Source organism: Molossus molossus, unplaced genomic scaffold (genome assembly GCF_014108415.1).
Source record: "Molossus molossus isolate mMolMol1 unplaced genomic scaffold, mMolMol1.p scaffold_m16_p_7, whole genome shotgun sequence".
Classification (NCBI taxonomy): domain Eukaryota; kingdom Metazoa; phylum Chordata; class Mammalia; order Chiroptera; family Molossidae; genus Molossus; species Molossus molossus.
Window position 1 is genome coordinate 3,450,841 of NW_023425401.1, and position 9,248 is coordinate 3,460,088.

The following is a 9,248-nucleotide window of genomic DNA, read 5'->3' on the forward strand; positions in this document are numbered from 1 at the left end:
CCAACTACAAGATACTTTAGTTGCTTCTAGCTAGTGTGAATGAAGCTCCTGGTAACATTTTGTCTGTTTTTGCAGAGTAATTGCTGGATCAGTTAGGGCGATAATGTTTAACTTTGTAAACACCTGCCAATGTGTCTTCTCAAGCGCTTGTACCACGTTGTACATCCACAAGCAATAGATAAGAGTCTTGTTGCTCTTATTGTTAGTTTTTCAGATTTTAGCCATTTTATAGGAATGGTGGTATCTGATGATCATTGCACTTTGCAAGATGCATCCCTGGTGCCAAGATGCTCCGTGTCTCTCCCCATGCGTTGCCGCCATTGGCTTGTCATCTTTGCATGCTCCTCTCTGGAACCTCACCTCTTTGGTGAAGTGTCTGTTCAGATCCTTTGCCATATTTTAATCTGCTTCTTTGTGTGTTCAAGATACAAGTCCTTTTTCAAATATGTTTTTCAAAGATTTTCTACAAGTCTTCAACTTGTCTATTCATTCTCCTAACAATGTCTTTCACAGGAAAGACATTTTGAATTGTCCTAACATCCAATTTAACCATGTTTTTTTTTCATGGATTGTGATTTTGGCATTGTATCTTAAAAAAAAAAAAAAAAGTCATAAAGCCCGCGGTCGCATTGATTTTCCTCCATGTTTTCTTCTAGAAGTGTTATAGTTGTGCATTTTACATTTTTGTTTCCTATCCTTTTTGAGATAAATTCTGTAAGGTATAATGTACATGTCTAGGTTAATGGTACTACATAGAGGTTTAATTATTAAACTATCACTTGTTGGAAATATTGTTTTTTTCTACATTGAGCTGCTTTGTGCCTTTGTCTCTTCATGTGTTTTTAATCACTGATGTTGACACATATTTTAAAATTTCTCAACATAGGAGTAATAGATTTAGACCAACTTCACGTTAAGCAAACAATTATTCATCCCAGCAGTGGTCCAGCCATTAAACAAATGACTGAAGTCTTACCATTTGCAACGGCATGTATGGACCTAGAGGATATCACGCTATGCGAAATAAGTCCGTCAGAGAAAGACAAATACCACATGATTTCACTTACATGTTGAATCCAAAGAACAAAATAAATGAATAAACAAAATTGAAACAGACTCATAGAGACAGAGAACAGACTGGTGGTGGCCAGAGGAGGGTTGTGGGGTGGGGGAGTGAAAAATGTGAAGAGATTAAGAAGTACCATTGGTCATCACAAAATAGTCCCAGGGATGTCAAGTACAGCATAGGGAATATAGTCAACAATATTGTAATACTGGACATATTAGAGGGAGCACTTTGTAAAGATACGGTTCTCTAACCTCAAAGCTGTCCACCTGAAACCAATACAAAACAATATTGAATGCAAACGGCAATTGAAAAATAAAATTAAAAAACGCAAACAAGAAAAGGAAGCTCTTCTGAATAAACAGCGACAGGTGGGGGGGACGCAGCTGAGAAGCGTCCCCGGTTTGGCCCATGCACGCAGTCCGGGAGAACCGGTGGCTCAGCAGATTCTGCGCAGCGTAAACCTCAGAAAGACTGAAAACCAGCCTGAGAAAAGTGTGACCAGCGGTCACAAGCCCTTCGCCATCATGGTGTGCGTCCGCCCTTTCTTTTTGCCTATGCTGCCCTCTGGAACGTAGCTGTGGCCACGCTGGGCCATGAGGACAAGGGCACACACTCTGCCCAAGAGCAGGTGAGCCCGGAACCACCCACCTCCACGGACACGAAGGACAACCTCACTAAGGCATTGTTATTTGGGAGTTTTTATCACGCTGGGCAAAATTTAATTCTTACTAATAAACCTACCCTCTCTAAATAATTAACTCCCATCCTTCAGGCACACGTGTGCGTGCACACACACACACACACACACACACATCTCTACTCCCAAAACGGAGTAGTTAACACGCCTTTCCCAGTCCTCCAAATACATAACATGTCCCAGGAAAGTCTAAAGACCACCTCTTTTTTTCTCCTTTTTAAATTGCAAAGCATTTTTCCAGGGTAGAGTTTCCTCTTCCCTTGTTTCCTTAAATTTCATCTCTTTGCTTCTTCTTAGCAGTTACGAAGACAAACTGATGAATCAGCACAGCCACCAGCGGCTACCTACTCCCACAGGGCCTTCGGGTCTCTCCAAAGGGAATGTGTGCCGATGCTCTGAATCTACGACACTGACTTGAAATGAAAATTTTCCTTCGTCCAACTTCAGATAACATCACAACTAAATCCTGGTCTAGTTTGTTGTTGTTGTTGTTGTTGTTGTCTGTGACCAGGAGGGGTTTTTATTTGTTTGTTTTCTTGTCTTGTTTTGTTTTTGGCTTAATCCCTTCACTTAAATTCTGGCCATGTAAAGAAGTCTTAAGTAGGTTTTCTTCTCCACCTTAAAAGTTACCCCTGCGTGACCCTGAACTTGCTACTGATGTAAGGACTTCATATTTCTCTCTAACTGGAGAGCTGCTGTCATTTATCATCCAAAGAGGGCTACTGTTGAAAGCAAAAGTACGTGCTCTTAATAACTACGGTGAGACCATTGACATGAACCAAGACCATTACCAGTGTGATCACTATATTTTAACCAACATAGAACTCGAGGGATGCTCTGCCCCCTTTCAAGGTTTGGAATTCCGAGTTAGGAAATACACCAAGCTCTTAGGAAGACAGTCATTGAGCCCTTTCTACTGCAGAGAGAATAAGTCCAATTAAATTTATTACCATACGGAATTACTTAATAGCCATTTATTAATATACCTGGCTAATTGTAATTGGGTGTGGGTGGGTCATCCATACACACTGGAGTCAGACTGAAGCCCTTCCCCCAGGATAACCCCACACTAGAATACTGCTAGATCAATTATAGGACTTGGTCCCCTTCTCGCTACAGCTCATGAATACCGCCTCAAGGTCATAGTGTATTTTTCATTTAGTCTTGTTGTTTTAAACAAACTCCTCTTTTTCTCTTAAATATCAGTTTGTTAATAAGGATAAATGACAATGAAAGTAAGATTTAGCTTTTATTAAACACTTACTGTATATCTGACCTTGTCCTTACAAAGTATGAAATGAACTGTTTGTTTACAGAAAACTGGGTGACATTTTGGGAAGAGAAGTCACTTGCTTAAGGACATAGAGATAATCAATGCTGAAGAAAAACTTGAGCCCAATCTGTAATACTCAATAACTGAGAAACATAAATGTTTATAAATGACCTTGTTTCTTGAAAGATTTTCAACAGTGTTATTGTAAGTTATTGACCTTCATTCACATTGTAAATACAAGCTAAGAAGCAGGGATAAGCTTAGAAATGATACACTCCACCAATAATTGCAGCTTTTCTTGTGTTGGGGTTGTCTTTCTCCAAATAATTATCTGTGGTACAAAAATAGGTCTAGAAGGTAGTTATTCATGTCTAATAGAACTCATGGGATTTTTAATGACAAAAGCATCTGTTGAAATTAGTATCACAAATCCTGAAGGTTTGTTTTGTTGGTATGTTTGTATTGATTTTTTAGAGAAAGAGGGAGGGAGAGAGATAGAAAGATGTAGGAGAGAAACATCAGAAACATCCATCAGCTCCCTCCTGCACACCCCCACTAGAACTTGAAACCCAGGCATGTGCCCTGACCTGGAATGGAACCGGGACCTGTCAGTCCACGGGACGGTGCTCCATCCACTGAGCCACACCAGCTGGGCACAAATCCTGAGTTTTAATGGCACCACAATTCTGAAGCAGAAAGGAACTTTCCGGAGGTAGTAGATTCAGTCACAGCACCCTCAGCCTTTCCACATCAGGGCCTCTAGCTGCAGATGGACACCAGCGTATGGACACCTAATATGCATGTCAACATTTTTGCTAATGAAGAAATTAACAGTCATAACATGATTTAATCACAAGTTGACTTAATCTTTCATAAGAGAAAAAGACATGGATGCAGATGCTGATGAGTTTTGCAGAGGGCGTCTAAGAAGGTTCCCTCTGCCCTTTCCGGAGGTCGCCTGCGGGCCAGACATCAGTGTTTAACAGAACAGAACATGACCTCATGACTCCACTGATTCCTAACTTTGCGAACTGCAATTAGAAAGTTACATAGAGGTCCATGGAATACAAGCTGGGCCTAGGTCACCTACAGTTCAGCAATGTACACAAGGAAAGGTACAAGGAGAGAGGCCTTCTGGAAGACTAAAATCAACAGGAGCCGTATCCGAGGGCAGTTAGGGTCCCTATAGGCCACCTGGCTCTGCAAGATGCTTGAACATTTCCAATCCCCTCCAGTTATTCTGGCTCGAATTGTTTACTTCCAGGGGCGTAGGGTCATTTCTTTGCCTCCCCTGCGGCATCTCTTGGGTGGAGGGTGGGGGAGGGGCTCCAAGTGGAGCTGCGCATGCGTTTCCATCCGTGCACAGGAGGCCTGTCCCATCCCACTCGGTTCTTAACACATTCTTTGGAGAAGCTCAAAACCTCACAGGAAGAAAGAAAAGAAAGTGGGAAAAGGAATAACAGAGGAAAAAATCCCAATTCTTTTCCAAAGTAGGCTTTGAAAAAATATCTTGACTCTAAAAATGGATACAGCCCTGGCCAGTTTGGCTCAGCGGTTGGAGTGTCGGCCTGCGGTCCGGAGAGACCCGGGTTCGGTTCTGCTAAGGGCACGTACCTCGGTTGCAGTTTGTCCCCGGCCCTGGTTGGGTCGTGTGGGAGGCAGCCACTCGATGTGTCCCTTTCACGTCGATGTTTCTCTCTCTCTCCCTCCCACTCTATCTGAACAAAATATTGAAAAATGTCCTTGGGTGAGGATTAAAAAAAATAAAATAAAAATAAAAATGGACACAACGCTACTTTCAGAACTTGTTAGGAAAGCATGTTTATTGCAACGGAAAAGAAAGAACGAAAACTGCACAGGAGCTAACACTGGGGATATGGAGGAAACATTGCACCTGTAACGTCTTACCTGGGCGGCTTGTTTTTCTCACCTGGAGGAATAACAGAAAAGAGTACAGAGTCTTTAAATATTGATATTATTAAAAATCCACAAAGGCCCTCTTTGTAAACCAAAGAAAATGAGACAGGCTTTGAAGTTCTGTTTACTACTGAACCCTAGAAGCCAATGCCTGCCAGTGCAGTTCACTGGTGTCCCCCACGTGCCCCAAATAGAGGCGGGGACACGAGCACACACACAGCCCTTCCTTGTAAAATGCGGGAGTTTCAGAACTGGGCTGGAGCTTGGGAAGCCATTAATCCAGGCTGCTTGTTCTGCACAGAAGGGACCAGGGCCCGCTCGTGGCCCCACCACCTGTGACACAAAAACAGATTGAGACTTTATTTCTTCAAGATCCTAAGATCTGAAATGCTTACAATGGAGGGTGGAGGTTGAAAATGTTTAAGGAGAACCATGGAACTTGTTCATGCTCTCGGTTCTACAAGTTATACTGAAAAAGGAACCAAAGCTAATTGCACCCCAGTTTTTTGTGTGTTTTTTTTTGTTAGACACGAGTAAGCAGGTCACTTGAAATTCAACACGCAGAGAGAATAGTCTTTGAATCTCTGCCACACAGATTCCAGTTGTCTCGCATCTTGTGTCTTATAAGGGATGATCTTCTAATTCCTTAGATGGTTTCATTTCCAAGTTTATTTCTAAATCAAGTGCCTAATTTTCTGTCCTCCCATTATTCAGGAAAGTTTACAGTGGGCACTTACTGAGTCCCAGCTGGGAACAGACTATCACAGTGCAGTATGGGAAGCCTTTCCATCAGGAGCGATGGGAGTGAAATATGGATCCTCCTCAAGTTCAAGGCCCTCTTAGGAAAAAGGGATGATGTGGTCTGTGGTCACAGAGCATAAGAGCTCCAGCCCCAGTTTGGCTCGTGGTGGATTAATGACTCCGAAAGCATATATGATAGCAGCGGACATCATAAGGGAGCAGTGCTTGAAAGATGAGTTGAAGCTAGTTTTTATTCACAAAGAAAATGAAAAGAATAGAATGCAGTAAGATACCAAAGGAAGGCAATGGAATGAATGCAGAATTAATTTTGCCTGAAGAAAGGGCATATTTCAGTAAGTAATCATATTATAAATTGCAGGGGAAAATAGATAAAGATATTTAAATTCTAAAAAAGAAACAAAGAAAGACCAAAAGTTAACTCAGAGGGCAAGAATACAATTTTTAAAAATGAGATTGTAGGATTTTATTTTGGGAGCATTAGTTCATAAATAGGGTGTTTTGTGTGTATGTGTGTGTGTGTGTGTGTGTGTGTGTTTTCTTTATTGATTTTAAAGAGAGAGGAATGGAGAGAGAGAGAGACAGACAGAAACATTGATAAGAGAGAACATCAATTGACTGCCTCCTGCATGCCCCCCACTGGAGATTGGGCCCAGAACCTGAGCATGTGCCCTGACCAGGAATGGAACCACCGACTTCTTGGTGCATGGGTTGACGCTCAACCACTGAGTCACACGGACCAGGCAATGAGTTTGTTTGTTTGTTTGTTTGTTTGTTTGTTTGTTTGTTTGTTTTTAATCGTCGCCCAAGGACATTTTTTTGGCATTTATCTTTAGATAGAGTGGGAGGGAGAGAGGGAGAAAGAGAGAGAGAGAAACATCAACATGAGAGAGACACATCGAGTGGTTGCCACCCACACAACCCCAACCTGGGCCAGGGACAAACTGCAACCGAGATACGTGCCCTTAGCAGGAACCGAACCCAGGACCCTCTGGTCCATGGGCCGACATTCTAACCGCTGAGCAAACCAACCAAGGCATTTTGGTTGTTTTTTTTTAAAGAAGAGATTTGCAGTCATTTTTATAGAATAAGGTGTCAACCATCACCTTGGGAAAGGTTGAATGGGCAGGAAATGTCTCCCGCACAGGGATACAGACAACTCGTCTTTGCTAACAAGTCACTGCCGGTCTTGCAGGAGAATGCAGTGTTCTACAGACTTGTCTAAAACAATGCTCTTAGTCTCAGAACTGTGTCGTTTGATATACTGGATATATTTACTTTTTAATTAAATTTTCTTATCACTGCAAACTGTTAATAGAGAGACATCTTGTCTTAAAACAAGGCAAATCTAGAGGAGATAATGCAGATGTGTTTACCAGTACCATTTACAGCCCTGGAGATGACATAACAGATGGTATTTGAGATACAATTTTTGGTCTACATTGGCGAAACTGAAAATTAAATATCTTTCAGGCACTTTTTATAAGAAAAAGAACATAAAACCTTTTCCACTCCTCCCTCCCTCTCTCCCTCCCTGCCTTCCATCTTTCTTTCTCTTGTTTCAATGTTACAACTTTCTATTTAAAGTGTTAGATGGTTTATCTGTACTCTAAAGCTTTTCTCACACTTTACTTTTCATATTTTGAACTTTTGTTATTCTTTGGCAGTGGTAGTGATCAAGTTCTCCTTGAAAACCACTGAAGTGTTTTGCTAAATTAACTCAGAACTCTCCTTGCTTACAATGGATTCTTCTTCTTCTTCTTCTTCTTCTTCTTCTTCTTCTTCTGCTTCTGCTTCTGCTTATGCTTATGCTTATGCTTATGCTTATGCTTATGCTTATGCTTATGCTTAGAACATTTTTTAATTAAATTTATTGGGATGACATTGGTTAATAAGATCATATATTGCATGTGTGCCCACCCAAAGTCAAATCATCCTCTTTTAACCCCAAACCCTCTTGCTTCTGGTAACCACCATACTGTTGTCTGATGCCCTTTTCTTTATATTCGAAACTCTTCCCACAGCAGATAACCTTGAACTCAGGTCGTATTCATGGCATATTAATCACATGTTGATGTTGAATGCTCTAGTAGAGCCAACGCCTTGTAATAAACATTGAGCATGTCCAGTTAGGCATAAAATTTAAAGCTGGAGATGACTAATCCCTGAGGTTCTAACACCTGAAGAGTTTTATTTTCCAGATAATGTTTAGTATGGGGTAGATGTATTAACTTGAGTTTGTTTCTATATTGTGAACATATTATCCATGAGACCTATTAGTTTTTTGGAATGACATGCTTCAGGGTCCTTTGTTCAGTGCAGAAGGATACAGTATCTTGTTGGCCTAGACATGATCAGATAGTAAATATCTCCATGAGTTTCTCCAAATGTTATATTCTGCCTCTACTCACAGTGCAAAATCAATGTAGCTTTAGAAAATAAATAATATTGCTATAAAGTTATTGTGACTTTGTTTTCTGGCCTTTTAAGTTACTTATACATTCAGCAATAGATGTGGTTTAAAAGTCTAATGGCTGTGTTAGGTTAATGTTTTCCTGGTCAGTGAAGGAATTAGCCAACTACAATTTTTTATAAGTAAAGTGAAAATACATTTTACTGCATTGGTTTCCTGACCACACTGTTAAGACTGAGTTATATTTCCAGATTTGTGATAGTGATAGAAATAATAAGGGGAATGAAATTTCTGATACTCTGCTTAGATAGCAAATAATTTTAATTTTGTTAAAAAGATTTAAAATCAATGACTAATAGTTGGGCTTCATAAGGACAGGATCTTTAATGTGATGTATACTGTTTTTTAATTCTTACTAAGAAATAGAATATACATCTCAAAGCTTCTCCAGGTCAAATAACTAGATGTGGTCCAAATTCTAAAACGTACTGAGCTTTTTGATCCTAGAACAACATTCCGTATTCATACAATCCTGGGGAACATGGAGGAATTACTGTGTTAGGCAAAAGAAAAGCAAATACACAAAGCAAATCCTGCAATGAAGACCTTAGCGGTGTTTAAAACCCCTCCCTCCTCCAGGTGGAGGCAGTAGGGTAGCTGAATTTTTAAAATAAGAAAACGTGAAAGTAGTATGGTGAGCATTTCTTTCTGGAAAATTCTCTCGATACGTGACTTTCTGGACTTTTTGTCTCTTCCATTTGCCAGCTGGGGTGGTATAGTGCCTGTCCCCTGCCTCTCTTCCGCCGGAGGCTGGCCCGCCGGAGGCTGGCCCGCAATGATCGCTGTCAAATAATGACACGAGAGGCTTCCAGTCAAAGCAGTTAATAACTGGGGGAGCGACAAGGCCCTCACAGGGCTGTGTTCATCGCCCCAAAGCGGTCCCTCTCGCCCCGCGCCACCCCCACCCTTCGACATGCCCCAACTCCCTGCTCCAATCCCAAGCTCCTGCCCCCAACCCCGCTACCCCGCTCCCCGCAATCCTGCAACTGCACCGTCCTCCTAGCGCCCAGCGAGCCCAGGCTGCAAAGAATCTACTGGCCGGGGGGAAGAAGCCTACTGG